The sequence below is a fragment of the Planococcus citri genome, chromosome 5, assembly GCF_950023065.1.
Source record: "Planococcus citri chromosome 5, ihPlaCitr1.1, whole genome shotgun sequence".
In the NCBI taxonomy this organism is placed as follows: Eukaryota; Metazoa; Arthropoda; class Insecta; order Hemiptera; family Pseudococcidae; genus Planococcus; species Planococcus citri.
Genome location: NC_088681.1, coordinates 42,976,501 through 43,001,193, shown reverse-complemented (window position 1 = coordinate 43,001,193; position 24,693 = coordinate 42,976,501). Strand labels below are relative to the sequence as shown.

Here is a 24,693-nt window from a genome sequence, read left to right as displayed (position 1 = left end):
ACACCCGTCGAGAAATACTAAAATTCCCGTCACGCCATCGACGAAAATGGCGCTATAATTAATCAGTTTTTATATGACGTGTGCGGTGTGGTAATTCCATTTGTCTATAATCCGACCAAGTCGTAATCCTGTCGTCAATGTAGGTACGTACGATTATAGCGGGAAAATCTTTGCTGACTACCATGTGACCTGCAGGTGACCAGAATGGCCATTCGTCAATTGCTCGTCTCTCGTAGATGCGATGATGTCATAAATACAAGTACGTCAATTTTTCAAAAACTACAGACAGAGGGGACACTCGATTTGATTGAGGGAATGTTTATAGTATCGTATAGTGGGTTTTAGTTGAACGAATGAAATAAAATTTCATCGAGAATACAGGTAAATGGATTAATAGTGTGCTCTGTTTTGATAATTCTACGTATATTTTGGAGGAAAAAACGACCGTGTGTCGCGTTTAATTCGATTTTTATTTTTAATAGGTAATTAAGGGTCAGCGCACAATAATTTCTGGGTATTTTGATCACGCATACGATAAACATTGTAGTTCCACCTACTGTTAGTGTAACCGGTTCGGTTATATTCGGTGATGTTCGGGTAAAGTTGGGAGCTTATCTTTAAGTTTACTCTTTCGGCTGTTCGGCCGTTTTGTACAGTATTATTGTATGTATCGTATGTAAATACAGTCCACTTTTTTTTCGATGAGTTTTATTTCGAATATTTTCGTTTCGTATTTAATTGAGTCGATAAACATTATGGTCCTTCGGGCCGGATCGTTGTAAAGATCTGGTCGAATTTAAATTATGAATTTCGTGAGAAAAGTTCGTTTTTCGATAGTTTCGTTTGTTTTGTCATAAAAATTCGTTAATTTGTGGTTCGTGATGGCTCCCGGAGATGCCGCCAAGAAAGCTGAAGCTTTGGCGCAAAAACGAGCCGAAGAAAAAGCTAAATTAGAAACATCAAAAAGGTCGTTCGTTCGCTACTGTGAAAAAGAAAAGGGTACCATATCAGATTTAATTGAAAAAACACCATCGTTAACTGTAGCTACCGCATTGGAGGCTCATTTGGAATCCTGGAATAGTGCCTTGAACGATATCGCGAGTCTTGATGCTCAATTGTTGGATTATATCGAAGCTACTGATGAAACCCTCGAAGCTGAAGAAGCTAAAGTATGTGAGTTTCATGACGACATGAGATTATATTATTATGATATGGTTGGCAAGTTAAAATTAATTCGAGAAAAAATAAATACCATGGGAGGTTCGCCTCGTCGATCTGTTCAAAATATTTCGTTCTCTGACTCGGTTCGTAATCCGATAGTTAAATTACAAGACGTTCCAGTTCCAAAGTTCGACGGAAGTTTTGCTAATTTTCCTGACTGGTATTTTGAATTCTCCAGCATCGTGGATAAAAACGAAAGTTTCAGTGACTTTGAAAAATTATACTTGTTAAAAAGAGCTATGGGAAAAGGAGCTGAAACTCTTCTCCAAGATATTGGAAATGATGGCAATCTTTATAGAGCCACTTTTAAAAATCTGTATGATACTTATTTCAATCAACGCCGAATAATTGCAGAACACTTTGCCAATTTGGTGGATATGCCCAGCATAAAAAATTCGTCCATTCGAGAAGCGGTGGAAAAAGTTAAACGAGCGTTACGCGGTTTGCAGGTTTGCGGAATAAATATCGAAGAAATGTCGCCCTTAGTAGCATTTTTAGTGTCGAGAAAAATCTCTGAAAAATTAAGAACTGATTGGGAAAACTCTAACCACGACTATTCTGTCTACCCATCGTTCGATTCGTTGGCTCGTTTTTTAATCAATCGAAGTTTTTCGTACGAAACGTCATCAGCTGCAAGCAATTTGTCGGATGCATCGAAATCGTCGACCAAGGACTCTGGTCCAAAAGGAAAATCATCGTCGGTTCCTGAAAAGAAATTATCAGCAGCAGCCAAGTCTTCAAATGGTCCAAGTGCTCCGAAATGTTCAGTTTGTGATGATAATCATTATTTAAATCAATGCCAGGTATTTAAAAATAAATCCGTTAGTGATAGGTTTGATTTTGTAAAAATGAACAAATTATGTTTGAAGTGTTTTAACCCCTATCATAATGTATTTTCTTGTAAACGTAATAATTGTACTAAATGTAACGGTAAACATCATACCCTATTGCATAGGGAAATTTCTCAAAATTTTCATGATTCGTCGTCTGGTAGTGGTAATGGGTCAAGTGGTTCAAGTTCGAGTGTACCTCCAAAACCGCCTGAGGGTGAGGTAAAAAGTGTGAATATGGCTTCTGGTGCTACTGTTGGTTATACCCACGGGACAAATAAAACAGTCTTTCTTTCGACTGCAGTAGTTGAAGTAAAGGGTAAATTTGGATCAGAATTAGGTAGGATTTTAATCGATTTAGGTTCTGAAACTACGTTGATAACTCGTGAATTTTGTACTCGTGCGAAATTGAAAATAGCCAAAAATGATCATCCTACTATTTTAACTGGTATATCGAATAAGTCGATTGAGTTAAACTCGGTGACTAGTTGTATTTTGAGATCAAGGTATTCGGACTTTCAGATATCAATCGATGCTGAAGTAATAGATAAAATTCCTTATAAGGTGAGTCGAAATAATGTTCAGGAAATTATTAAGAATTTTCCTCATAACTTCGCCGAATCGTCTACTTTACCTTATGACGATGTTGATATACTTCTCGGAAGTGAATATGTTGAATTTGTTCTTGCTGAGAAGAGATATTTTGTCGATGGTTTGTGTCTGAGAGATAGTCCCTTTGGATATGTTATTTCCGGTGCTTTGAAAAGTTCACTTTTAGCTGAAAAAGTTTCGTTTTGTGGTTTGTCGAATTCGGAGCTATCTGCTCAATTTAAGCGTTTTGTATCGATTGACGAAGTGTCAGAATCCGAAAATTTGTTGAGTGAAAAAATCGTTGAGCATCGTATTTTTGAAGAACATTTTGAAAAAACCTACAAGGTTGATGAAAAAACTGGTCGATTTGTTGTTTGTTTACCAATAAAACCCTCGATCGTTGAATTAAATGGCTCGTATGAGAGAGCTAGGTCGTTATTGATTAATAATGAGCGAAGGCGCTCTGAAAAGGCTCAAAATGAGTATTGTAAAATTTTTGCTGAATATGAAGAAAAGGGTCATATGACCAAAATTTCGTCTGAGCCTAATCCCGAAGCATATTTTATGAATCATCATTTAGTTTCGAAGGAAAATTCAAGTCGTGTCGTTTTTAATGCCTCGTTTTGTGATAAATCAGGTACCTCTCTGAATGATCATTTGTATCAAGGTCCTGTTTTACAGCCTGATCTTTCAACTAATGTGAATCAATTTCGTGAGCATGTGATCGGAGTATGCACCGATGTGGCTAGAATGTATAGGTGTATTATAATTGCTAAAAAACATCGAATTTATCAGCATATTTTGTTTCGTTATTCGTGCGATGAACCAATTTTAATTTGTGAATTGAATACTTTGACAAACGGAATAGGCCCTGCCTCTTCTATAGCCACCAAATGTGTCGAAAAAATTGGTGATTCGATCGAAGTTGAGCAGCCTATTGCGGCTGAATCTATAAAAAAGCACTGTTATATGGACAATTGGATGTCTGGTGCGCCTACTGTAGAGAAAGCTATTGAGCTTCAGAAAACTGTACATTCGACTTTTGATCGTTTTGGTTTCTCTTTGAGAAAATATCAGAGTAATTCGCCTGAGGTTTTGTGTTCCATCGATAGTTCATTAATTGAGCCATTAAAACAGAAAGTTTTGGGAGATAGCTCGTTTATCTACGTTTTGGGGTTAATTTGGAGCCCTGAACCAGATACTTTGAGCGTTTCTGTAACTTTGGATAAATTACCCTCGAAGATAACCAAGCGTGTTGTCCTTTCTGAGGTTTCGAAATTATTTGACATACTTGGTATGCTCATACCTGTAACTATTCGAGCAAAAATTCTGTTGCAAGATCTTTGGATTGAGGGAAAAAACTGGGATGATGATATTTCAGATAAATTAAAGGCCGAATTTATGAATTATCGTGAACAATTACCCTCTTTGCATGCCTTTTCTATTCCTCGTTGTTATTGTACTTCGGTTAATGTAGTTTCTAGATCGCTAATAGGGTTTTGTGATGCGTCTGAACGAGCTTATTGCTCAGTAATTTACATTCGATCGATAGATAATAATGGTAATATATTTGTTTCGTTTGTGTGTGCAAAATCGCGCGTTGCACCGATTAAATCTATCAACACTAGTAATATTCATCGTTTAGAGCTTTTAGGAGCTGAGTTATTGTCAAAATTGATCGTTCGTATTGGTTTGGAATTAAAAATAGATCGTGAAAATTTTTATTTGTTTTCGGATTCTCAAGTAACTTTGAGCTGGATCAAGTTGGATCCTATAAAATTGAAACAATTTGTGTCGAATCGAATTGTAAAGATTGTAGCCTTGACTAAACGAGAAAATTGGTCTTATGTGGAAACCAAGTTAAACCCTGCCGATTGTGGCACGAGAGGTTTATCTTCGAATGCGTTTCTCTCTAATTCTATGTGGTATGAAGGTCCGAGTTGGTTAACAGATAACGAAGCGTTTGATAAGTACATTAGTACTGTATCGCCTATGTTGAATAATGTACCTGAGATGAAACTTGATCGTACATGTATGCTTGTTTTTGCCTATCTGCCTATACCATACATCGTTGAAAAATATTATTCATTGTATAAAATCCTCTCTACCATCGGTTATTGGCTACGTTATATTCGAATATTGAAAGGTTTGGTTGATTGTAAACGTAATGAGAATTCAGTCGTTGATATTTCGTTAGATAAGAATAGGAAATTCTTATCGGCGGGTGAGAGGAAACAGGCCATGTTCGTAATTATTCGCTTTGTTCAAAAAGAAAAATTTGATGTTGAATTGCAATGTTTGCAAAATAAAGTTAAATTTCCTCGTAAAAGTCGATTGAAAGCTCTCAATGTCTTCTTAGATGACAATGGCCTAATGAGAGTAGGAGGTAGATTGGAAAATTCTAGTCTATCTTATGATACGAAACATCCGATAATTTTGCCAGCTAACTGTAGATTTATGGAGAGATATGTTACGTTCGTGCATGAAAAGCATGCTCATGCACGTAGGTCTTTTTTGTACCATCATATTCGTTCTAGATTTTGGATAATTGGAAATATTTTCCACGTTTTCAAAAAAGTATTTCGTTTTTGTGTCCCCTGTGGTAAAAGTGATGGAAAGCTGGGTCAACAATTTATGGGAGACCTTCCTCAAGAACGCGTTTCAGTTCAACGACCTTTTTCTGTAGTAGGTGTTGACCTTACTGGAGCTGTTACTATCAAATGTACGAATCATCGTACCTATAAAAATATAAAAGTATACCTCGTTTTCTTCGTTTGTTTCGCGATACGTGCAGTGCACATTGAAATTGTTGAGGATTTGACTACTGAGGCCTTCCTTAGTGTTCTCGAACGTTTTGTTGCTCGAAGAGGTTTACCCAGAATTGTCTATAGCGATAATGCTACCAATTTTATTGGTACAAAAAATGTTTTACTAAACGATCCTTCGATTAATCGCTTTTTGGGTGAAAACGGTATTGATTGGCGTACCATTGCCCCTCATTCTCCACACCAAGGTGGTCTGTGGGAGAGTGCTGTTAAGGCTGGTAAATCTTACCTCATTCGATCTATTGGAAACCAGGTTTTGAATTTGTTCGAATTGTCTAGTGTAGCAGCCAAGGTTGAGTCGATTTTGAACTCTAGGCCCTTGTGCTATCAACGAACTAATGAGTTTGTTGCTCCGATCTCGCCTGGACATTTCTTAATTGGTGCAGATTTTTCAGAAGTACCTGTGTCAGAAGCGAGTTTGGGTAATTTGAAAGCTAGGTATCGATTGTGGCGTCAGGTGGTAGATTCCTTCTGGGTCTCTTGGCGTCAGAATTACTTGAATGAACTTCAGGTTCGCCATAAGTGGCAGAGTAAAGAGAAAAACTTCGAAGTAGACGATGTTGTTTTAGTTTCGGATAAAAATGTCCCTAATTTGAGGTGGCCAATGGCCATTATTGAAGAGGTCTTTCCAGACTCTAATGTTAACCTCGATTAGTTGTAAACTTTTGCGTTTTTTTTTCTCGAATTGATGTAAATTTATCGAATTTTTTAAAATTCTTGCTCGATTATGTCTTATTTTTTACCGAATTCGTCAATAATTGGAATATTGTTCAAATTTATTGTAATTTTTTTTTTCGTTTTATTTGTACTGTACTTATATCTGTTCTGAGATTAAGTAATTTAGCGTCAAATTTGTTTATATTTTTTTGTCTCTCTCGATTAATTCGATTAATAGTACTTACTTTTGTTAAAGGTGAACTAGGTTTAGCCTAAATTTATTATTTTTTTTTCGAAGTTGTAACATGTATTGTTATATTTAATTTTTTTTGAGAAATCGTATTTTTTTGTATTTTTTTTTTCATTTTTTGATTGAGGTTATTCCTCAATCGGGCGGAGTATGTTAGTGTAACCGGTTCGGTTATATTCGGTGATGTTCGGGTAAAGTTGGGAGCTTATCTTTAAGTTTACTCTTTCGGCTGTTCGGCCGTTTTGTACAGTATTATTGTATGTATCGTATGTAAATACAGTCCACTTTTTTTTCGATGAGTTTTATTTCGAATATTTTCGTTTCGTATTTAATTGAGTCGATAAACACCTACCTTCAAATTAACGACATGTTAATATGACGTATTTGACAAGCAATTAAACGTAGATTGAAATCGAATTCAATTAATTTTTCTATTAGGACCGATAAGTATTTTATTCAATTGCGAATGAGAAACGAGATAATGAGCCAATGAGGTTGAAAGGGATATCTAGTTGAGTCTAATTTTTGAAATCGTCAAAGATTGGAATCGGTTTAGTTACATGAGAGGTGTGCAACTGTGAATTGTGCAGGGTGAAAATAAAAAATATGAATTTGTATTACGAAAATTCAAACTCGTCATTTTCGAAAAAAGTACACTTGAAAAAATCTGTTTTGAATCATTCAGACTAAATTCAACCTGCTTCCAGCATTCCGGATTGATCCAGATTTTATTTACCCTCAATTTACCTTCACATTCACCCCTTTTTTCTGCTGTTGTCATCAGCAATTCCACGTGTACCCAAACCGCGAAAAGGATACCAAAAAAGATGATCTCGCGTATTATCGACGTGCGTTTGCCACATACCAGATTACAGTACACAACGAGATACGATCACATTCGAGTGTACACATTCCACGTGATACAGTTTCGATTTCCTTTTATCAGCAAGACGCGATGAAGGAAAAAACAAACAAACACGTGCTCGGAGTAAATTTTTCCGGCTCTCTTGCTGCTGCCTTTGTAGCCAACGCACTGTACAATTTCTCCTGCTTTTACTGCTCCGCTTCATCATCTTCTTCCACTTAACGATACCAACGATGAAAAGGAAAAAAAAGCTTGTGATTTTCGCGTTTCACTGCTCTCTCTTTCTGTAGTATACGAACAAAGCCATCGTTTCCATATCTCGTTTATGAAATATTGTTCCTTCTTCTGGCGCTCCTTCGTACTTTTTTCTCCAGATTTCGCTTACCCAAACTTCATTTTCTTATTACTCTCGATTTTCTTTGCGCTGAACGAGTTTGCGAGTTGTTTTTTACATCGGCTTTTCAACTATAGGAGCTTCTTATTTGCGGTCAACTCGTGTTTTCATCAGTGGTGATGTAATTTACCAATTATTTCTTTTCTTTTTGTGCGTTTTTTTTGTCGAGTCGTCTCTTTTTTTAAAAATAGAAAGTATATTTTTGAACTGGAGACATACTGGGGAAAAAATCAATGCCTTTGATAAAATTAAAAAAATAGTCCTACTTCACCAAAGAAAAAAGTTGGGTCATTCCATGCCAAATCGGCGGATTTTTGCATGAGGGCTCTTCGATTTTTTTTTCCAAAATTAGATCATGTTTAGAGATCATGAAACGATGACGAATGACGCAAATCGGGCATTTCTTCGATTTTTTTTTGGCGGAGCTGTGGGGTTTCAAATTTCTCCAAAATGGCCGAAAATGGAAAACTTCAGTTGCAAATTGCTCCAGTTGTACGTGGTATAGAATTTTGAACTTTTTTTTCAAAATTGTAATACTTTGAGAGGGTAACCGACGAATAATGCCAAAATCAGTGTTGCCATTTTCAAAAACCTAAAAAATCAGTTAAAAAACCTATGATTTAAATATAACCATGATGTTCGCAAGTAAAAATGCTGAAAAAATTCTCAGTTTTAGTTCTTTTCATGTAGGTACATAGAATAACATATCAAAAAATTCGACTGGCGTTTTTTTTCATTTTCGAGAAGAAAAAATTGCTCATTTGGTACTTATTGCAAAAATACATACCTTCAGGAACCTAAGAAATGAAATTTTCGAATTTTTGAGGTACATTAACCAATATGTAGACGAACATTTGAAAAAAAATTTCCTCCACCGCGATTTGCCAACGAATTGAAGAGAAATACCATTTTTCGTGATATAATTTTAAGAGTGAAAAATATTGAAAAAATGTCATCGCTGTTTTAAACAAAGGCAGAAACCTAAAAAATGAATATTTTTGCATTTTAAAAATATTTCAACCATATGTAGACATCCCCCTCTCCCTAATTTTTCAATGAATGTACGAGAAATACCATTTTTTCTGGCTATATGATTTTGCAAGTGACACATACTGGAAAAATATTGTCGCCGTTTTAATCAAATGAAAAGAACACAATTTTAGATTTTCATAAAACTTTTTACTGGGGGTAAAACCGAGTCAAGTGGAATGATTTTTACTTGACCGAAAATTTTGACTGCCTGTTTCAACTTTGAGACCTCGTAAATATTTTGTTGTGTAGCCCTAGCCCCATCCTTTGGCTACCAAATGCCTCCTCATTTTTCAAATTTGGTCTAAAAACTTGGGCTCCAGAATTTTTTTTCTGGATCAAATTTTTTCGTTCCACTTGACCCAGTCATGGGGTCAAGTGGGACGAAGAGTTTCCCATAAGAAAATAATTGAAAATTAACGTATGATTCGAAATTTTTAATACGTATGTTCTTCGCCTCAACAAGAACTCTAATTTGATATTTTCACAAGCTTTCTTTGGTGAAAAACAATGTAGACAGGAAGATCCGAAATTAGCATTTTGAGGCAATTTTTGAAATCACAAATGTTCGTATCAAGAGAAAACTATTGAACTGATAATGAGCCCAATTTTGTACACTGTACAGTGATATAAATTAGCGTGTTATTTTGAGATACATATCTACATTTTTCCAAAAAAAATCACTTTTGGCCTTCTTTTTCTTGATCAAAAAATGTATCCCCCCCTTTAACCCCCCTCCTCCGTTCATTGACAAATTGCGAGGGAGGGAAATTTTTTCAAACGTTCGTCTACATACTGGTAAAATATCTCAAAACTGCAAAAACTTTCATTTTTTAGGTTTCTGATGGTATTTTTGCAATAAGTGCCAACCTTGTAACTTTTTTCTCAAAAATGAAAAAAAAAAAAGTCAGCCAAATTTTTTGATATGTTATTCTATGTACATAAAAAGGGCTAAAACTCAGAATTTTTTCAGAATTTTTACTCACCGAGATCGTGGTTATATTTAAATTATAAGTTTTTAAATCAATTTTTTTAGGTTTTTGAAAATGGCAACATTTATTTTGACATAATTCGTCGATTACCTTCTCAAAGTACTACAATTTGAAAAAAAAAAGTTCAAAATTCTATACCACACTCCAACTGGCAGGAAGAGCAGAGGAAGACCGAAGAAAAAACTTGATGACATATCGGCGAGCAATTCTTCTACAGTTTCCCAAACGGGCTGAACAGCTCACCTGGTCAAAGTTCAATGATGATACTGATGATAAATTTTCGGTGTTTTAACTGACCTTTAAGAACTTGGAAAACAACAAATTCTTGATATTATGTCAGACTTATCAAGATTTTGAAAAAATTCATCAATTTTGGAAATGTACTCGTATATTCGCATTGTAACAGGTATATCTAGACTTTAAGATATCAAAGTCTGACTTTTAAGAAATGGATCGGGGGGGCTGATGATGAATTAATGATGAATTGTTATAATCATATCAAATTTTTAAAAATGATTCGATAATATTTTGTCAGACTTTTCTTTTTGTTTAGAATTCCGAACATTCCACCCATTTTTGTCAGTTTTAGACACAATTGCTTTGGATTACAATTTTGCTGCTGTGGAAAAGAACATAATAATATATACTTAATTATTTCAAAAAACGTTAACGATTACAATTTGGACCTGTCAATGTTTATGAGTTTTCAATAACTTTTGAAGATTGAATGTCTAATGGAGACTTTTTTCAAAGATAGAAAGAGTAAGAAAGACAGAGTGATTCCATTATGGTTTTATTTTCCCAAAAGTAAAAATTTGAAATAAATGTACTGTAAGCCCTCCTAAATGAACAAAATCAAAAGAATATGAATTTTTATTGAAAATTGTCCAGGTCTGATCGGATCCGGACATTTGGATCTAATTCATCTTATGTTTTTACTTCTCTCTCGCTGATTATGAGTTTTTTCCCACTCCCGTTCTAATATACGAGTATTTCTACATTTAATTAAGTACCAAATTTTTAGGCTAATTTCCGTTTTTTTGTCGTTTGTTTCAGACAGGCCAATTAACCTGCACGTGTCGAAGAAAAAAATAATTCGAATTGCCGCGTCGACCAGCAACACGCCGCTCTCGCGACTCGACCGATTTAAAAATACGTACCTAAATGAGGTTCGCGCGCGACATGCCAGTTGTCGTCGTCGTCGTATCGCACATTTATTAACCATACCACAGTACGAGATCGTGACAGCGGCGAGTTGATTTTTCCATCATTGTTATATTAGAATTTCTCAAAACAAACTAGTCCGTTTTACGCGTTTCAGTTTATCGCGAACTGGTTTTCAATTAAGTAAATTCGCGCAAGGAAAAAAAAAGCGCAAACGAGCAGAAAAAACAGGCGATTTCTGCGCCAGTTTCCGTGACGCGATTTTCCTTACATTTAACGAGGGCGGATACGTTGCCGTTGATCGACAACGAAATGATAATCGCTTATTGATCGATACTTGAGAAGAATAGTGCACCGCGTGTCGAGTTTTTTCCCTCGTTCGTACTTACCGGTTTTGTCTCGATTTTTGTTTTGGTTTCATAATTTATCGTCTTAAAAACAAACGACGGCGGCGACGTTTATTTTCCATACGTGATAAAATGGCGTAAAATTTTCGTCTCGCGGTGATAACGATGTTGTGATTGATTTCCTAATCGTGTGCCGAGTAGTCGTAGTGAGTTTTTTATCAGCCAAATTATGGAAATTCAAGCGAATTTTTCTACTGGTCGAAGAATCCCAGCGTTGTCTTTGGAGAGTCATCTTGGTCGGTGTAGCCGAAACGTCTGAGCAGCCTGTCGTCAACAGCTTTGCTGGATGGAATCATCGATTTTTAATCAGGTGAGTGATTTTTGGTGTTTTTTTTTTTTGGTGGTTTGGCTGGAGGAGAAGCAATGGTCGGAGAATAGTGTTCATTTTTGAGAAGGGGGTAAAGGAGTTTGATCATATTTTGTGCTTATAAATTTAGTTCCATATCTACTAGATTGATTTGAAATTTACAATTGATAAGTTCAGTTCAAAAGAGTTATATTTTCCCAGTCAAGCATACTGTAGGTACCTATTTTGTGACGGAGCTTTGGATGAATTGAAGCAGATTGAGCTGTGATGAATTAATTTAACGAATATCTTCGTATTCCAACATCCCATATTGTGTACCTACAATCTACAATGTGTTGTGCAACTATGTATGCAACAAAAAATCTCGATATATTTATACCTCATTACCTATCTCGCGATTTTTTTCAACTTTTCGAAAGAAAAATTCCAGTTTGGTTTTTTCTTCCTTCGCTTTATATGTAGAATGTGTATTAAAAAGAGTAATTAAAACGATAAACAATGCTCGGAACCAGTTTGAGAATTTTTATTGGAATCTTAGTCGCGTTAGAGCGTGATAATATTCGTTTGCATGTTGATATTCGGTGACTGACGAATTCGCCATGGAGTGCGAGTAGTTTATATTTTGTTACCGGTATATGGATTGGATGATGGAGTTTGAATTACTAGATAGGTGGAGGAGGGAGAGGAAGCTGTGGCTTGAAGGCAAAAGTGCGTGTATGAAGGTTCAGGACACCACGTGCAAATAAAAATGTAGATTTTATTCTGGCTTGTATTTTATTATGGACTTAGCATTTCCATGCAAGTAATGAAAAATTCATTCTTCTTGTCTTTAATTTCTGCATGAAGTTTTGAATTACAATTTTTTTTTTTTTTTTTTGAGAATTACAAATCATAGCTCGTACAATTTTTTTTTCAATTTTTTGGAATTACAGAACTTATTGTTGAGCCTGGAGGGCGCGTATCAAAAATACATAATTATAAAGTTTGATTCGAAATCAGCACTTTCTTCGTCATGTGAATTTTTCAATTTTTGAATATGAGATACATATAATTTTTTTCTTCATGAAAGGTTTGAATAATTTATGAAAAATCGAAGTCAAGTCTCAGCAGTTTTTGCTTATTCTGAAATTAATTACCTTTGATCTATCTTTTGAGCTTCTATTATTTTTTTGTCAGTTTATTTCTTTAACTTTTAGGTCTACTGTCTTGACTGTCTAATCAATTTTATCAGCCCATTTTCACAAAATTTCTCTCAATTTGGCATTTTATCATAAATTCTATCGCAAACTTATTTATTTTGATGGGAATTCCGCAGTCTATTTGAATACTTAGATGCTTTACTTATGTAATTTTTGCAAAATTATAGGTTCATCATTTTAATAATATTTCATCAATTTCACATAATTTTCAGAAAATTTCCATTTTTTAAGAATTTTTTTTCGAAATTTCGCTTCAATTTTTTATCAACTATAAGCAATTGTTGAGATATTTGCTGAAATTTTTCAATGTTCCATCGATTATCGGCTGTTTCTTCAACTGTTTTTCTGACATTTTAATGAATTTTGAACGCAGTTTTCGCTCAACTTTGCTATTGGATTACCCTTTTTTTTTTGTTTCAAATTTCAGTGATATTGTTGCTCATACAATTTTTTCCATAATGTGTACTTCGATTTTTACAAAATCACGCACAGTTTTGAAGATATTCGATCTACCTATTTTACAAAATTTTTAGCAGTTTTTTTTTTCATTATTCATTTCAAGAAATTTTTGGGAAACTTTGCCAACATTTTTTTATACTTAATCAGGTTTCAGTCATTTTTCACAGTTTTTATGACAGTTTAATGACCTCTAATGCATTTTCTGCTAAATTTTTCTGTTTTATTAAGAATCAATTTTTTTTGCAAATTTCAGCAATTTTATGGCTTTGTTACTTAATTTTTATAGTATTTCATTTGATTTTCACAAAGTTATACACCGTTTTGATAATATTTTCCCATCAATTTTACTTAATTTTCAACATTTTTTTTTTAATTTTGAGCATTTTTTGAAACATTTCTCTGCAATTTTTCAATATTCCATCAACTTTAGTACTTTTCCCTTTATTTTTATGACATTTTAATCAATTTTAAAGCGATTTCTGACAAATTTTTCTCAACTTTTATTTTTCATTAGATAGATAGCAATTTTTTTTTGCAAATTTCAGCGATTTTGTTGCTCATAATAATTTTTATGATACTATGATTAAACATTTTTCTGAAATCTTTCAGTATTCTATCAACTTTTAGCCATTTCCACCGTTTTATATGACTTTTTAAATGAATTTTATTTTTCTTTATTTTAAGTATTTCTTAGGAGTTCCTTATGCTCAAATTTTTCAATGTTTCATCGACTTTCATTTTTTTCTAAGTATTTTTATGACATTTTAATGAATTTTCAAAACAATTTTTTCAGTAAGTGTGTATGTATCTATGAAAGTTGGCTTTTAAACGATTTTAAAGAATCAATTCCAATCGTTTTGTGAGGTATAAAGAAAAAAGATCCTAGAACCATTTGACAAAAAAGCATAGACTTTTTTCTGCCTTTAAATAAAAATTTCAACTTTCAGTAGTATGAGCAAAAAACTGCTCACAAAGTTTCCATATTAAACCATCGATTGAACTTGAAAGCACGATATGTGGCGTAAGTGTGTATTTTTGGTAACACGATTCCATTCGATTCGTCTCATCGTCGTCTGAAATAAGTCTCTATTTCTATGTTTGAAAAGATGAAACGTGTCCTGGTGAAAACCAAGTCGCTTTGGTTTTTTTCCCAAAGTACCTACAAGTTCAAGGTCTCGTGCAAGGATTAAAACTTATCGCAGGTTTTTGGAATTTCAACCATTTCGTCTCGTGCGAATTATTCGAACGAAAGATCATAAAGACGATTAGTTGCGTTGTTGTGGTCTAGAGATAGCCAGGAATTTAAACTTTGAATCAAAGCTGTTTCTAAATTTTTAATTATGGTTTGAAAATGAAAGTATAATATGTTACAGGTGTTGATATTTTGTTGACGGTAGTTGATTTTTTAGTGTAGCTGAAGTAGATGAGGAGAGTGAATTGGTTTTCGAAGAATTTATGTGTCTGAATTATCACCAAAATTAGATTGGGAGATAGAAATATATTTTTTGTGAGAAAGTAAGAGAAAATTCACTACCTACAGGTGTGAAATCGTTTCGAGTTAGCAAAGTAGAGACTGGAAGGAAGAGTAGCTCGTCCTTTTGGGGTTGATAAAACTGAGTTTTGAGCTGAGAAAATAGATTTTTTTGAATATTTTCCTTATTGAAAAACCAGTTTAATGATCGATAATTTCACTTTGTTTTTGTTTTTTCTGATATAGGTACCTACTTATGTACACCTTTGAAAGCCTGAGAGGGGTAAAAGAGTCATGTTTTTCTCGTCAAAATTCTTATTTCCTTCAAAAATAAATAGTTAAATCCCTTAGTCGAAGAATAATTCCTGTAAAAGGTTGTAAAATCTAAACTCTTTTCAAATTTCCATATTACTCGATTCGAGCGTTGAAAAATAATTTACAGTCGTTTCAATTGGTAAACATTTCAATTACATGTATTTCTAACGAAGAAATTCTCATCTCGATGATATTTCAGAAGACGATGTTGTTTTATTAAAAAATAATCAAGTTACGAGACGAGAGCCTTAATAAAAAGTATTAAATGCTGGACTGCGAAGAAGGCGAACTTTGCCTCTTATTTGCAGCAAATGAAACAGAATCGATCTCATAATTTTCAAGCGAAGAAATACGAAACTCTCGACTGCGAATTGGCAAAAAAGGAAAAATATACGATTCTAATTTCGTTCGCGAATTTAAATTTGAATTTTGAAGAGATGAAAAAAAAAAACGAGAAAAGTTTAAGGGACGAAAATTTACACGTTATTCGGACTCGAATATTTTTTCTAGAGTATTTAAAAGTACATCGGCATTTTTGAAACGTTTTTTACTTCGGTATCACTTTGCAGAAATTTCACTCCAGATGTGCTTTTCATTTTATTTTTTTTATGGTAAAGGAAAAAGTTAAATTGAATCCTTATATTTTTGAAGATTTACTTTTTTGAGGAGGAAGGGGGGTTCTTGCTTCTTGGGTTTCGTTTCTGCTCTCTGTAAGAAAACGTCATTGACGTTTTTCTTTCCGTCTGTTTGCGTTATTTTTTTCTCTTCTCTGTACCCATGGCTTGTTATGTTGTGTAAGTGTGTTTGTGTGCAGGACAAAACTCCCTGGACGATTTTTGTTCGCTGTTTTTTCACTTTTTCTCTTTTTGAAAAGTTGAAATGTAAAATATTCGTATTTTGTCGTATCCATTGTGAGATTACACGCGTTGTTGAATCGGTATTCGATATAAATCGAAGATGTTATTCGTATCGGTGATTTAATCGCGTTGATGGCGAGTAAACTTACGTTACAGTTTTTTTCTTTCTTTCTTTGGGTATCACAATCTACTATATATAATATAAGGAGAGGACTCGAGCAACTACGAGAAAAAAGAGTATTTCCAAGTACCTCTACCTGCTACGAGTACGTACCTACGTACGATATATTTTTAAATAATAAAAAATACTCGTACCCTTATACAGATTCGATTAGGTTAAAGGTACACTGTAAGTACTCGAGTTTTGAATTCGTTTGTTGGATGGTGGAAGAATCGCTACGACGACGACGACGAAATACTTGCGTAAAATAAATTAATTCGATCTTCGTCGAAGAACCGAACAGAGGACTCGTCTCTTGAACAACATGGCACAGCGTATAATACGAAAGTTAACAACGCTACGTCTTCTTATATCGAACGCTAGGGTATCGCAATTTTCCACAAGAAAGAAAAATGTCTCAGCTGAGCAGAATGAGGGGCAGGAGGAAGGAGCAGAAGAGGGTGAAATTCTACACGACACTGTGAGCCAAGTCCGGCGAGGAAGTCTTTTTCGATTTGTGGTGGCAAGTATTGACGAAATCTCTTGAGGGACTCGACTATACCGAAGTTTACGCTCGGTTAGTTTAATTTGTACACGGATTTTATCACCTTTACGAGGCCGCTCACCTCGAAAATCATCTATTCTAGTTAGGTTGTTTGGTTCTTTGCGCTGAGCTAACTCGTAAGGAGCACCACGGCTGCGGAGTTGAGTCGCTAGATAAGTAATGAGGTTTTAACTTGTAAGAGTTGTCTATATTATAGGTGTAGTTAGGAACGTTAGAGTGAGTGTAGGTGTCGTGTTATTGCTGGTAGAGGATGCTCGATAATCGAATGATTGTCAAAATTCGAGGTGCAGTGATGGAATGTTGTGTATAGTTTTGAATTGGGGATTTTGTATGTAAGTAGGGGTAACTGAGGAGAACGAGAAGTATGGAAAATTTTCAATTTTGAAGGCTATGTAGTAATACCTACCTATGATTGTACCAAATAAAGCCACGTTGAAATTTTGAACAAATTTCATACCAATGAATTCAATGAACAGTAGTTGATGAAACAGAATACCCATCATTTTATGAAATGACTCAAAAATTCTTAAAAATAATTTTAAAAAACTGCATGATCAACAAAGCATTTCTGAGAATCAATGCAGTTTGAATGAAATTGAATATTGTGCAAAAGTTGAATTGAATCATGAAAAGTTTTCCTTGTCAACAAGCGAGATCAATTCCAATGGGAATGGGTCAAAAAAGGAAAAGAGGTTGTCTGTCAAAAGCCAAGAAAGCGTTACTTTCATAATTTACTTTTTTTGTGTATTCACTGAGCCCCTTTTTAAATTCAATTTTAATCCTTTTTTAAACATTTAATTTCGTCATTAAAAATACCAATTTTTGAATAAAAGCTTTTGCTGATCAGCTGTTTGGAATTTATGATTTTAATTTAGTCGTGGTAATGATTTTCTTGTTGTGACAGATCCTATGCTTGACGTGCTGACTACTTTTTTTGTCACCAACTAAAATCACACCTCAAAATATTCCTCAAACCCCCAAAAAGTGTACTTGGGAAGCGAATCTCTTGGGAAATTTTTCTTTCTAGGTTAACAATAATGTACCTACATATTTTTGGAGTATTTTTCAAAAAAATTTCCTCCAATCACAGTAAAAATTTGTGATTGCACTTTCTTACATTACTGCTACAACTCTGGGAATCTTTTTTGTTGGTACCTAATGTTTTAGCTAATTGAGAAGAGAAAATATTTTGACATGGAGAGAAAAAATTTTATATTTTTGAAAGGCTGGGCTCTTTTACTGAGCCAGTATTTTTTCAACAATTATCACCAAGTTACAAACAATTACATTTGTTGAAAATTACAAGGGGGCAATTTACTAAAGATTACCAACTAGGTAGTGGAAATATATCCAAAAAAATTACAAGTAATTTACTGAAAAATTACCAGTAATTTACCAAAAAAATTACCAGTAATTTACCAAAAAAATTACCAGTAATTTACCAAAAAAATTACCAGTAATTTATCAAAAAAATTACCAGTAATTTATCAAAAAAATTACCAGTAATTTACCAAAAAAATTACCAGTAATTTACCAAAAAAATTACCAGTAATTTACCAAAAAAATTACCAGTAATTTACCAAAAAAATTACCAGTAATTTACCAAAAAAATTACCAGTAATTTACCAAAAAAATTACCAGTAATTTACCAAAAAAATTACCAGTAATTTACCAAAAAAATTACCAGTAATTTACCAAAAAAATTACCAGTAATTTACCAAAAAAATTACCAGTAATTTACCAAAAAAATTACCATCAATTTACCAAAAAACGACCAGCAATTTACTAACAAATTACCGGTAATTTACCAAAAATTACCAGTAACTTACCAAAAATTACCGGTGATTTACCAAAAATTACCAGTAACTTACCAAAAATTACCGGTAATTTACCAAAAATTACCGGTAATTTACCAAAAATTACCAGTAATTTACCAAAAATTACCAGTTATTTACCAAAAAATTACCAGCATGCAGTTTACCGAAAAAATTACCGGTAATTTGCCAAAAAATACCAGAAAATTATCATTTATTTTCCAAAAAATTACTAAAAAATTACCTGTAATTTACCATGAAATTGCCAGTAATTTTCCAGCAAATTACCGGTGAGTAATTTACCAGAACAGTATCAGTAATATTCCAAAAATTGCCAGCAATTTACTAGAAATTCATAATATTCTTCTTTATTTACCAATAATTATCGTTAATTTACTGAAAGTTATCTGTTGATTTACCAGAAATTACCAGTAAGTAATTTACCAACAATTACGGTAATGTACGTACTAAATATTTTCCGTAATTTACAATATAAATTACCTGTAATTACGTTGGAAACGCATTATAACTATTTTTTGCGGTGAAAAACCGAAAACCGAAAAAAAACTGATTGATTTTATCTGAAAACTGAAACTGAAACTTCTAATCAGAAAACCTAACCTTGAACGGCCGACGACTGAAATCGAAAACAAATTTGTTTTTTTATGTAGGATTTTTTCAAAAATTGACAAAAAATTCATATACAAATTTTGTCCCAAATACCTACTTATACTTTTTATGACGACTTTCAACACTTTTTCATGCAATTTTTGCCACATTTGATTGCAATTTCGTTACTTTTTAATAATTTTTATTGATTTACATGATCTCTTTGTGTCTTTATAGCATTTTAACATGATTTTAGCACTTTTTCATGCAATTTTCGCCAAGTTCTGTAAAATTCTACAGATACTTTGTATAATTTATGTGATTGCTTGATGTTTCTGAGCTATTTTTGTAAGTACGGTTTTTTTTTGCTCATCAATTCGTATTTTTGAACACCGTTGTTCTGTACTAGTGCCCACAACCTGAACAGAAAGGAAAATAACTCAAACCGAAAATCTAAAACTTGAACCCAAACTTATAAAAGTAAATAACTGAACCCTAATCTGAAAACTACACCTTTAAAATTTTTCAATAAAAATGAAAATTAAACTAACATTAATTAATCGGTTTTACCATCCTTGCTCTTGCATCCTTCTCATTTTCAACATCTTTTTCGAGTCTCAAATCGAGCGCAAAAAGAAAAAAAAATGGCATCCAATAGATATACTGGAAGACAAAGTACTCGTACATTGCAGAAGAAATAAAAGACGATTTAAACGAGCATTATCGCAAAATTTCGCTAACCGAATCGATTCTGATACAGCGGAAGGGAGAAAAGGGGGCATATAATGCGTATAGGTAAAATGTACTGCAGCCTGCAGACGATATTTAGGCACTCGTATACATCCATGTGAGTTGTAAAAATACAATTTAATCGAGTATCTTTCAATATCTCGCGTATCTGTGTCGATTGCATCGACGACACAGTATTCGCTATTTTATGTAGGGTCCTATTGCATGGTACAGGGAAACGGTGCAGGGTATTCTACCGTATGTACAACAACGTATATAAATCATACTGTTTGTATTAGGTATTGTAGGTACATTACGTCTAATGCAATAGCGTACATTATTACTTATACGTTGTGTATGAGTGTAAAATGTACAAAGTAAGTAGTGCACTATATATAAGCAGGGTCATGGTACATATTCGTCGAAAAACGTTAAAATGATATCAAATTAAGGACGAGGCAAATAAGTCGCAGTCGTGGTATCTTATTCGTCGTCTACGACGTCGTTTTCGTGCAACTTTTATCGACCATTCGAGAGATACACGTAAAGCTTTATAGACTACATTTGAATTTTAAACAAAGCTCGTCCTTCGTCTGCGGCAATGGCGTAACGAGAAAAGCACCACACACACATGTGGAGAACGACGTCGTACAGAAACAATAACAACAAAAACAACAACAATATTCCCTCTTAACAAACGCACCGACGAACTTTGGGATTTTCGAGAAACGATCACGTATATATGACGTCTATTCGACACTATAGCTATATTCTGAAGCTTCATCGTACATTAGGCTAAATTTGCTACGGTAGAAGCGAAAGGGACAAAGCATGGTATGGAATTGAAAACAAATCGGAAATTTGCGATTCCCTGTCCCTTCTGCCTAATTTAAACTCCGTTCTTCGTTCACTTATAGCGAACGAGTCGCGTGTATTCGATTTATCTTCCACGTCCATTCATAATTTTCGTTCACGATTTGCAACAAGTTTAAAGTGTACCGTATTTTTCCCTCTTTTAAGTATCCTTTTCGTTATTTTCAGTCACCCCTTTTGCCATACCCGAGCCTAAGTCGGTGTTAAGGTTCGTGTAAAACCTGCAGCAAAGTTTTACACGCCAGCAGGAAAAAAAAACGATTTGTAAACGCGATGAATTTTTACTCGGAAGTTTTTGTGTTTTTTTTTTTTTTTCGTGAACAGGAGTTTTTTTTTCTACTTCGTTCGAGTCGACGACAACGAGGGGGAAAACACCTAGAGAAGAAAACTATTAAAAACTTATGCAATTGGTAAGTTCTTACAAGTGTTGAAAAAAATCCTACGATGGGTCATGTTTTTCGACGTGTCATTTAAGCTGTTTCTCTATATAAAGTCTCCGATCTCTTGGTTCGTGTATATAGGAAGGAAGAAACGTTGCTGTACATCGATGCGACGTGTACTTTTACTCCACTATACTCTATCTTTAGTCGTTCGTCCTACAGCAAACAAAGTTTTGCTGGTTTAAAAGTAGTCGCGAAAAAAGTTACGGTTTTATGGTATAATGTAAACAATTTATAATTCACTTTTACAATCTACGAGTACGAGTAGAAAACGTACCTTGTTTCTGATACTTTCTTTTCGTCTTTTTCTCGACTCTTTTAGTCGAATTTATTTTCGTTAAAAAGCTCGAACTACTGCAGACTGGCAAATGAAAGATAGAAGAGTTCAGTATCGAAAACTCTGTTTCATATACTTTAAAAAGTTCACTTTAGGGTGAACTACTGTAGGAAAAGGTAGCAATTTTTATTAAAATTTGAAGTTGCACTGTTTTTCAAGTTCCCTAACCCAAAAATGAGCTCATATAAGTTTTTCTACCTACCTACCAAAGTATTGTTTAAGAGGCTAAATTTCCGATTTTAAAATGTTTTGAGATCCACTTTCGATGTAAATCACCAAATAAGCTAGAAAAAAAACACTGTTGTGATTCTTTTTCCCTGAAAAATTAGTTGACAGATGTTCTCATAATGAAATATGCCCAAATCCCAGTATAGGTATTCTCAAATACGAGTAGTAAGTTAACCTTTCATGTAGCTGTAAACACACCTGAGTTGCGGTACAGGAGCCAATAACGATTTGAAAGCTCGAGTAGGTAATACGATTCGGTAAACAGTAAACACGACATTGGCACTGATTTGAGGAAACAACCAAACGTATTAATTTCCAAGCCCCGATGTGATTCACTCTCGTTGCTGGTAACGAATTTAAAAAACGTCGCGTCGTGTCTCGTCGCAGATTTGATTTAGGTACATGTTCGTTTGTCGAATACGATCGAAATGTACTCGTAGCTTCGAGTGACAGATGAAATATTAAAGTTCAAACAAACGTAACCATGTACACATTGATGTATAATTTCTTCCCACAAGTACATACAATACATATATTTTACAACCGACATTTCCTATTTCCAATTTCCATGTCGTTTACATTCATACGCTGGTAAACAAATTTACCTATAGACCTACTCTGTACGAATTCGAACATGTTCCTACTCATTATGAACGAACTTGTCGTAAATTTAATGGGTAATCTTTGAAATGTTGTAAGTAGTATATTAGGAAGTGAATCGAGTGGTGTAGGTTTAAGCCATTTTTCAGCTGCACTCTCGCAAAATTCAATCATTGCCTCTCGAAGATGCAGGTTTCTACAGTGATTCTACGAAAACTCTGAGAGTAATAATTCAAGTACGTATGAAAATTATTACCTATGCATTTCATTCTGAACCTTTTTACACTCTCGAGTCTCTTGAGCTCCTCTTAAGATGGTACAGGGACTATTTTAAGGATTTTTTGGAGCTACACTACACAAACTGACATTTTTTGATACCCCCCTGCCCCCTCAGCGAGAGAGAGAAATCCATGAAAATTTTTCATATTTTCAGGAAAACGCCAATTTCTTACATTGAAAATAATGTTGTTTATTTTGAAAAATTATTAATTTTCTGAAGCTTTTGCCCAAGCTTCACTCTGGCCTTCATTTCTATTTTCGAAATATTAAGTATAATTTTCTGAAAACTGTTGTCAACTTTTTGCATCAGTTATTTTACTTTTCAAATTATCAATTTTTTCAAAGCTTTTGCCCTCGCTTTGCTTGAGCAGATTTCAATTCTGCTACGCGATTTTTCAAACATTTTTCCAAGAATGAAAAATCAACTTCAGAAATTCAATAAACGTAACCAAATTAATATTTATACATATAAAAATTATCATTTGGTTGTAGTTACGTCACAAATTGTGAGTTTTCTATGTAAATCTTCAGCCCTTGCTTTGCTCGAACAAAATTGAAAATTTTCCAAACATTATGTCCTGTGCTCTTTTCAAGTTTCATTTTCACAGACCGCAAAAGTCTTTAAAAAAGGCACAAAAACAGGTAACAAGAAAAAGGGTGCGAATTTTTTGTTTTTGCTTTCAGTATACCAACCTTGCAACAGAAAAATTCAAATTGTTTGTAATTGTAAGACTGTAGGTATAAAAGCATTTTTTTGGAAATTTTTCAATCTTTCAACATTTTTGCTTCCAACTCGCCCTTACAAAATTTGTTCAAATTACTTACATCTGGCTAAACAGCTTGAAAAATCTGGGAAAGGCAGGATCTGTTGTAAAAAGTTGAGAAAATCTGGAGAAAAAAATGAGAAAATTTTAGTCTTATCCCCTCTCACCTGCAGCCCTGGAACTAAAATCAATTCCCATGTACTAATTTTCATTATTTATTCTAACCAGTCTAGAGCTTCCAACGCAATTTTTGTTCTCTTCAGTAATAGAATAATTTCAAAATTTATCCAGTACAGAAAGTATGGAAATCAATTTGGGCAGCTAAAAATTGTGACCTATATTTACTCTCGATCTATTCAAAAAGTTTATCCACATTCGATCTGATTTTCAGAAAAGTACATCAAGAACATTTTCTCAACCAGTATTCTCCACTTATCAATAGGTATTCAATCATTAATAATATGCTGGTCAAAAAATGCACTGCAGGTGACTTCCTGAAAATCAGCTCAAATGTGAATAATCTCGATGTTGATTTTTTACCCCCCCCCCCTCCCCCCACTTTGGTTAAAGAGAAGATAAGGAAAATGATCCGGCCCGTGCGAAGCGAGGGCTGAAACATGTGAAAAATTGATAATTCGAAACGTAAAATAACATAATTCTTGAAATTGCAAACAACTGGTTTTCTGGCTTAGGGCAAAAGCTCTAGAAAATTCACAATTCTTCAACTTTTTAGGACATCATTTTTACATTTTAAAAAGAAACAATTTTGGAAAAAATCAGAAATCGTTTCCGAATTTTCTCTAAAAAATTTTTTGACATTCTAGCAAAAGTTGGGACTTTCTGGAAGTTTTGATTGGAATGCATTGTTTTTTTTTTTTGGGGGGAGGGGGGGAATTCCACGTAAAACAACATGAATTTTGATGTGAGAGGTCAATTTTTCTACTCTCGAACTCTGGTCCAAATTTCACAACTTTTTCCAGCTCACCCAACCTTTGGCCAACACTTTTCTGTGTGGCGGGGGGAGGGGGTCGGCACGCTTTTGAGTCCCCCGAGTCATTATTTTGCCAGTAGGGGGGGGGGTCAAAATGTGGTTTTTGTACTCAATTTTTTCATTTTTCGTCAAATTGAGGTAAAAATTTCGTGTTTTCGATAGTGTGTTTTTAGTGGTGAGGGGAACCTTTATATATTTTTTTAGCATTTTTCCAATTATTTTTGGCTGACTTATGGCATTTTGAAATTTTAAGCACCTCTATAGAAACTTCATCACGAAATAGCCACTTGAAAATTTCAAAATGTCATAAGTCAGCAAAAAATGATCGAAGTAATTCGAAAAAAATTACAAAGATTCCCTTCGCCTCCAGAAACATATTTCCAAAAATACAGAATTTTCATCTCAATTTATTGAGAAATGAAAAAATTAACTGAAAAAACTACGTTTTGGTCTCCTACTTCCGAAATAATA

The 24,693-nt window shown here is 34.0% G+C and overlaps 1 protein-coding gene across 1 annotated transcript in view; it reads left to right on the top strand.

The window, feature by feature from the left end:
* LOC135849495 (dopamine receptor 1-like) overlaps positions 1-24,693 on the top strand; it is a 414,234-nt gene that overhangs the window by 27,984 nt on the left and 361,557 nt on the right. Inside the window, exon 2 of the mRNA XM_065369962.1 lies at positions 10,711-11,535. The gene's annotated coding sequence lies outside the window, so the exon portion shown is untranslated. The remainder of the gene's footprint in view (positions 1-10,710; positions 11,536-24,693) is intronic.